Source organism: Oncorhynchus mykiss, chromosome 31 (assembly GCF_013265735.2).
Source record: "Oncorhynchus mykiss isolate Arlee chromosome 31, USDA_OmykA_1.1, whole genome shotgun sequence".
Classification (NCBI taxonomy): domain Eukaryota; kingdom Metazoa; phylum Chordata; class Actinopteri; order Salmoniformes; family Salmonidae; genus Oncorhynchus; species Oncorhynchus mykiss.
Window position 1 is genome coordinate 10567669 of NC_050571.1, and position 7500 is coordinate 10575168.

General features: G+C 42.3%; 1 protein-coding gene across 3 annotated transcripts in view; it reads left to right on the forward strand.

Annotated features, from left to right (window-relative positions):
- The first annotated feature begins 1210 nt into the window (after window positions 1-1210).
- nlgn3a (neuroligin 3a) overlaps window positions 1211-7500 on the forward strand; it is a 433340-nt gene continuing 427050 nt past the window's right edge. For 2 of the 3 annotated variants that reach the window (XM_036970546.1, XM_036970544.1), the window contains exon 1: window positions 1211-1492. The gene's annotated coding sequence lies outside the window, so the exon portion shown is untranslated. The remainder of the gene's footprint in view (window positions 1493-7500) is intronic. The other variant, XM_036970545.1, reaches the window with a different exon arrangement.

The following is a 7500-nucleotide window of genomic DNA, read 5'->3' on the forward strand; positions in this document are numbered from 1 at the left end:
AAGCCCCTTGAATTGAATTGAATTGAGAGAAAGAGCGCAAGAGAGAGAGAACTGCCTGTTTATGGCATCTTACTGGGTCCTGTCATCACCTTTCCTATGCCCACTGATAGGCTAGGTGGAATGTATCCCCCCAAAAAAAGACATAGCCTCTACTCACCCCAAGGGACTTCATGTCAATCTTAAAGGGTGGGATAGGTATAAGAAATACAGTAATAGCCACCAGCACCTTGCCCACTGATGGTGGAATATTACCATATTTCTTACAGTATGTTGACATTGCACCTCTACAATCCTCCCGGGACTGGTGAGTAACTGTATACAGCTATTCTATGCTTCTAGTGACTTGAAAGACACATCCCATCCAATCAAATGCCATAGAGCCATAGAGCGAGTGACATCGGCCATAGTGATGCATTTCCACCTCGACTGTAATGAGCCAACTAACTCTCCGCCTGGTATTCCAAATGAACTCCCCGAAGGAGTTCCAGCAATAAATATTGAAATCCAAACATTTATTTAAATAGGCAAGTCAGTTAAGAATGAATTCTTATTTTCAATGATGGCCAAGGAACAGTGTTCCTGTTCTGAACTACCTGTTCAGGGGTGGAACAACAGCTCGGGGATTTGAACATGAAAACTTTTGGTTACTAGTCCAAAGCTCTAACCACTAGGCTACCCCGCAGCCCCACATGACAGCTGAAGCTTTTATCTTGCTGCCTTGTGACCATTGCATTTTATTCAAGTATCACTTCTGCACAAACAGACTGATCAGAAACCTTCAGATATGAGGCAGTGGCATTAACTATAGTCGACTGAATTGAGCTCAAGGTAAATAATCATGCGTGCATCCATATAGGCGGAAAGGGAAGAATAACATTATTTTAAGAATCATTTTGAACCCATTGAGAATGTGTGACGCATGTGATGCCACACAAGCCCTGTGCCACTGCCAACCCCACGTGACTTGGATCAGCATTTTCATCATAAGCATAAACAAAGAGTCAACATCTCACTGTACAGCAGTGAGATCATTTCTTATTTTCGGAAAAGACATTATCAAATATCCGCGTGCTCCTCTCTTTTTCATGTAGGATGCGTGTGAACTTGGTTACTTAGTAACTCTCACATCTATTGGCTTTCCCGAATATGGAGCCGGGACCGCGCAGCGCGCTCTGGTAGAGCTCGTGTGTGTGGTATAGCGCGACCTCACGAAGAGGCAAGGGAAGATCGTCAAACGTACAGCGCTGACCGAGGAGTCTAGCCGAGGAGAAAACCGGAGGAAAAAAATATGAAAATATGAACGGACTGAAACTGCTGAAAGATCTTTACGTTGGGAAATGTAATTCTGAAACGAATCCAAGTAATAGACTATAAGGATATCTGCAAGGACTATTTACAACTGAAAGTAAAGTGCACAGAAATATTGTCTCCAGCTTTTTTCTGAAGAAAATACCGGGAATGGAATGGGGGAATTTGCATCTCTCCAAGGTAGGTGAGTCACAGGCAACACTTGAATATTAAGAGCTACTATTCTGTTTTTCTTAGAACATTTTCATGGTGACATTTGGCTAAAATGACTGCTAATGTAGCTATGAAATGCATCTCAGTAGCCTATTTGATTATATGCATTGGATATTTTACTTTGCAGTGAAACACTGATGTTTTCTATTCAGCCGGTGCTGAAGCTGGACATGGTGTCCGGTGATGCGCGTGCCTTTTAATTTGAGTGTCGAGGACAGAGAGAGAGAGATAGAGAGAGAGAGCTAAGTGTAATTTGAGCTCAAAGTTAAATGTCTGTTTGTGTTGGGCAGTCTGGTCTCATGCATTGGGATCCTTTATTCTTGTGCAGGGAACGAAATCACATGGTTGAATATCTCTGGTGTCGGTTAGTGATGGTGAAATTGAGTACTTGTTACTTGAGATATGGTCTGCCTGTCGCTGGCCTCTCCGTGCCCTGCGTTACTGGGGTGCTTGACCATCGGCTGTGATTGAGAATTCTATGCGCTAGGCTTAGCGAAGCTCCTGTGTCTACTGAATGTTCACATAACAAAACATTCCCAAAATTATAAGGCCATGAATGTGGGTGCCAGAGGAGAGAGGAGTCGTTCTCTTGGTATAGGCATAACGCTACTGCAAGTGAATCTCTCTGGTTGAAATGGGCGCGTGTCCAGACCTGCTGTATCCGATTTCAGTTGCCCAATATGATGGTCCAGAAGTTCTGACTAGATTCATAGATTTTTGGGCTGTTGTTGTATCGATCAAATTCAAGCCATGCGTAAAATATGCCCATATTTGTTTTCGAGACGTTTATGTATTATAATTACAGGTGGGCCTGTTAATCATGCTATATCAACGATAATAATCACGGATGTTATGATGTTGTTGTTACTATCCTATGCTACTGTTCATTGCTAGTGTTTTATTGAGTTTAAAAAAAATGGTTGTTACACAGTTATTACATAGTTGTTAATACCTTCCAGTGTTAGTAAATGATTATGTGAGTCCACCTGTCTACGTCTCCATATGCCCAATAAAACGATGCCGCTTTGCTCTAGTGCTCTGCTCGTTTCGTGTTATAGGCTACTCAAATCATGCATCTTCATGGTTTCTTTTTTGTGACGAAGAAATATCGAAAATCAAAACGACCTATTTTACTGTGAGAAAGCGTTTCTGTCATGGAGTTGTAGGGCTATAAAATTGGCATCTTTTAACGTTCAAACCGGCTGGTTTCCCTGAATGTTTTCTCTTTGCGTTTTTCTTTATTTTCCCGGACGTTTAGCAGCGGAGTAAAATGGTTTCATTGTAGTCTTCTAGGGGATGAAGGAAGAAATAACTTAGAGAGCTGAATTGCAATGGGGAGAGAGGATGAGAGGAGAGGAGATAGAACATACAGACAAGGAGTTGTCATGGTGATTCCAGTGAATAATTGTTTCCCCTAAAACCAAGACATTTGTAGGAAATTCCCCTTCCTATTCCCGCTCATTCTTACCTTTGAATATAGCCTATAGCGCAAAGGAGCAATTAGCCACATTATTGCATAGAAGCTTTTGATGTTGGACGCCTCTTACATGTTTTAATTGATGTTCTGTCTCCCAATATACATTTCCTTCCCTTATGATCCTTTGCATGTAACTTTGACACCATATTGTACTGTGTCTATTTCGATTTGACGGTGTGTGCTTTTAGTATAATGTAATGGATTAGGCATGCTACTAATGTTCATTCTCCCCCTGTCCCCTTCTCCATTCTCCCTGTCCCCTTCTCCATTCTCCCTGTCCCCTTCTCCATTCTCCCTGTCCCCTTCTCCATTCGTATTCCCGTCCCGTAGCCTAAACGGGTCTTTTCCCAGTTCCTTGCTGTTTCAAATCCGATTCTCCTACTAATATAATATGTTTTGTTTTTTTTCTCCCATGCACCAGTCATGATGACAACAATATTCATATTCAGAGAAAAGGGCCCACGTTCGTTTTTAAGTCAGACAGTTATGATGACATCACTCATTGCCAGAAATAATGTGACAGACACAGCAATATAAAGGATTGTAGTTAAAGAGTTTTTATTAAATAATTCATATATGGGGTCATCAAATAATAGTCAAATATGTTATATTAAGTATTTTATTATGTCACACACACACACACAGAGAGAGAGAGAGAGAGAGAGAGAGAGAGAGAGAGAGAGGGAGAGGGAGAGAGAGAGAGAGAGAGAGAGGATAACTTCTTCACTGCATGTTTATTGAATCTTACGGGGTCCTGTCATCACCTTTACCATGCCCAGTGATTGAAAGCCTGGCAGAAAACACAATGTTTATAGTGTGTCTCACAGCATTGTATAACTAGTGGTGGAGTCAGACTCTTGTACAATGGAGGGTATGATTGGGAAGCTAGTCTTTCCGCAAAAGTTGTCGCTATGTGTTTCATAATTTTCCTTCAATTCGCATGAGGCTGAATGTATCTCACAGGAGAAAGCATCCTAACGAGCGAAACAGCGCCCCTCTGTCTCAGTATGTGTAGCCCATCTGTCTGATGCTGTCTGGTCAAAAAGAGTTTGACACTGTTGTCGCCCGTAACATTGAATACGAGGAAAGACATTGAGCATTTGGCCTCCCTTAATAATAATTATATATATTTTATTTCGAAAACACACAAAGAACATCTACCATACATACACAGCTTAATTTTTGCTGTCTTTACTAATGAGCGAGGTTACATTCACATGTTAAGGGTACATTTTTGCTGTCTTTACTAATGAGCGAGGTTACATTCACATGTTAAGGGTACATTTTTGCTGTCTTTACTAATGAGCGAGGTTACATTCACATGTTAAGGGTACATTTTTGCTGTATAGAGGAAATATTTCAGGAGTCTGAATAAGTATACAGTTTCCATTAAGGCACACAAAAACAACAGATACATACAAAACGCCCAGAAATGACAGAATAAGACCTGCATGGTGTGTCAGGAACTCTGACCAGCCCTTGATCATTTTTTAAATAACATAAAATAATTGAATTGTTGCATCTCTTTGTGTTGTTGTTCTCCGTTGTCTAGCTAGCTAAAATTGTCCCTTTCCTAAAGTAGCCATAGATGGCGATAGGGATTTTGACTTTTTTTACTTAATTCTCCGTACTGGCCAATAATTATAAAGACGATTCTGATCCAGCCATTAATTCAGACATTGTTGTGCCCCTGGCCAGAGAAGACAGAAGTTCAATATGTATCTAGCTGTAGAAGGCTAATGTTAACTAGCTAACGTTGCCCATGAAAGGAAGTTAATCTAGAGAGCAAGCATTTTAGCCAGGTAGCCTAGGACAACAACAACTAAAAGTGTGTCCTGTATGAATGAGTGATAGACCGTTTCATCAACATGAAAGAGAGGAGGATGGCATTGGAGTTTCTCTACAGATAGGGTGAATCAACATGTTATTTATACTTGCACGAACACACACACACACACACACACACACACACACACACACACACACACACACACACACACACACACACACACACACACACACACAACACACACACACACACACACACACACACACACACACACACACACAGAACACAACCACACACACACACACACACACACACACACACACACACACACACACACACACACACAGAGAACACAACCACACACACACACACACACACACAACACAACACAACACACAACACACATGATGCACACACGCAGAGAAATCAGAGCCATGGACCAGGCAAATCATATTTAGCTTACGTTGATTGGACCAAATAGTTTTTGGTATCTTTTAGTTGTCACTGTATTAAGCGTTGGTGATTTGATGATGTTGAAATGGTGCTGCAGTAGTGGAGGCAGCTCCTGTTTTCTCTGTGACTTGAGTTAACTCTCTGTGGTTCTAAATCAATAGTTGTTTAGTGGTCTGAAATATGTGGGCGACAATAGCTTGCTTGACCATGCTGTAGGTCATGTAACTGTTGTGTGGACTTCACCAGACAGATGTTGCTCTCTGGTTTTTGTGATGAAACAAAGGTGTGGTTGAATTTATTCTGCCACTGTGTCTTCTTATTGTCCCGGCATACGGTCTACTGTATATATCAGGGTGGCAAGGCATATGAACTAACAGATTATAGAGCAAACAACGCAATTATCTCAACACATAGGTTGTTATATATATATATATATTTTGGGGGGGGCTTGCCTTCCCCAGTGATTTTACCAACACACTGCTACATGTTCAGAGGCTCCTGGTGAAGCTGCTGCCAGGCTCCTGTTTAGAGGCTCCTGGTGAAGCTGCTGCCAGGCTCCTGTTTAGAGGCTCTTGGTGAAGCTGCTGCCAGGCTCCTGTTTAGAGGCTCCTGGTGAAGCTGCTGCCAGGTTCCTGTTTAGAGGCTCCTGGTGAAGCTGCTGCCAGGTTCCTGTTCAGAGGCTCCTGGTGAAGCTGCTGCCAGGCTCCTGTTTAGAGGCTCCTGGTGAAGCTGCTGCCAGGTTCCTGTTCAGAGGCTCCTGGTGAAGCTGCTGCCAGGCTCCTGTTCAGAGGCTCCTGGTGAAGCTGCTGCCAGGCTCCTGTTTAGAGGCTCCTGGTGAAGCTGCTGCCAGGCTCCTGTTTAGAGGCTCCTGGTGAAGCTGCTGCCAGGCTCCTGTTTAGAGGCTCTAGTCATGTCAAGAGATGGAATGACGTGATTAAATGAATAGTAGTGGCTTGTGTATTGGTTGTGTGTGGGGGGATTGAGTGTTTGTGTGTATGTGTGTATGTGTGTATGTGTGGGTGTGTGTTTGTATGAATTATGTTCATGTATATGTAGCTAGATTGTCATAGCAGCTTAAGCAGAGGTTGGTTGTATAACATTCTTCATGCGTTGGTTTGAGGTTCGGTCAGGAACAGGAGTAGGAACTACAGTTGAAGTTTACATACACCTTAGCCAAATACATTTAAACTCATTTTTTCACAATTTCTGACATTTAATCCTGGTAAAAATTCCCTGTCTTAGGTCAGTTAGGATCACCACTTTATTTTAAGAATGTGAAATGTCAGAGTAATAGTAGAGAGAATGATTTATTTCAGCTTTTATTTCTTTCATCACAATCCCAGTGGGTCAGAAGTTTACATACACTCAATTAGTATTTGGTAACATTGCCTTTAAATTGTTTAACTTGGAACAAACGTTTCGGGTAGCCATCCACAAGCTCCCCACAATAAGTTGGGTGAATTTTGGCCCATTCCTCCTGACAGAGCTGGTGTAACTGAGTCCGGTTTGTAGGCCTCCTTGTTCGCACATGCTTTTTCAGTTCTGCCCACACATTTTCTATAGGATTGAGGTCAGGGCTTTGTGATGGCCACTCCAATACCTTGACTTTGTTGTCCTTCAGCCATTTTGCCACAACTTTGTAAGTATGCTTGGGGTCATTGTCCATTTGGAAGACCCATTTGCGACCAAGCTTTAACTTCCTGACTGATGTCTTGGGATGTTGCTTCAATATATGCACATCATTTTCCTCTTCATGAAGCCATCTATTTTGTGAAATGCACCAGTCCCTCCTGCAGCAAAGCACCCCACAACATGATGCTGCCACCCCCCATGCTTCACGTTTGGGATGGTGTTCTTCGGCTTGCAAGCCTCTCCCTTTTTCCTCCGAACATAACGATGGTCATCATTGCCAAACAGTTCTATTTTTGCTTCATCAGACCAGAGGACATTTCTTCAAAAAGTATGATCTTTGTCCCCATGTGCAGTTACAAACCGTAGTCTGGATTTTTTATGGCAGTTTTGGAGCAGTAGCTTCTTCCTTGCTGAGCGACCTTTCAGGTTATGTCGATAGAGGACTTGTTTTACTGTGGATATAGATGCTTTTGTACCGGTTTCCTCTAGCATCTTCACAAGGTACTTTGCTGTTGTTCTGGGATTGATTTGCACTTTTCGCACCAAAGTACATTCATCTCTAGGAGACAGAACACGTCTCCTTCCTGAGCGGTATGACAGCTGTGTGGTCCCATGGTGTTTATACTTG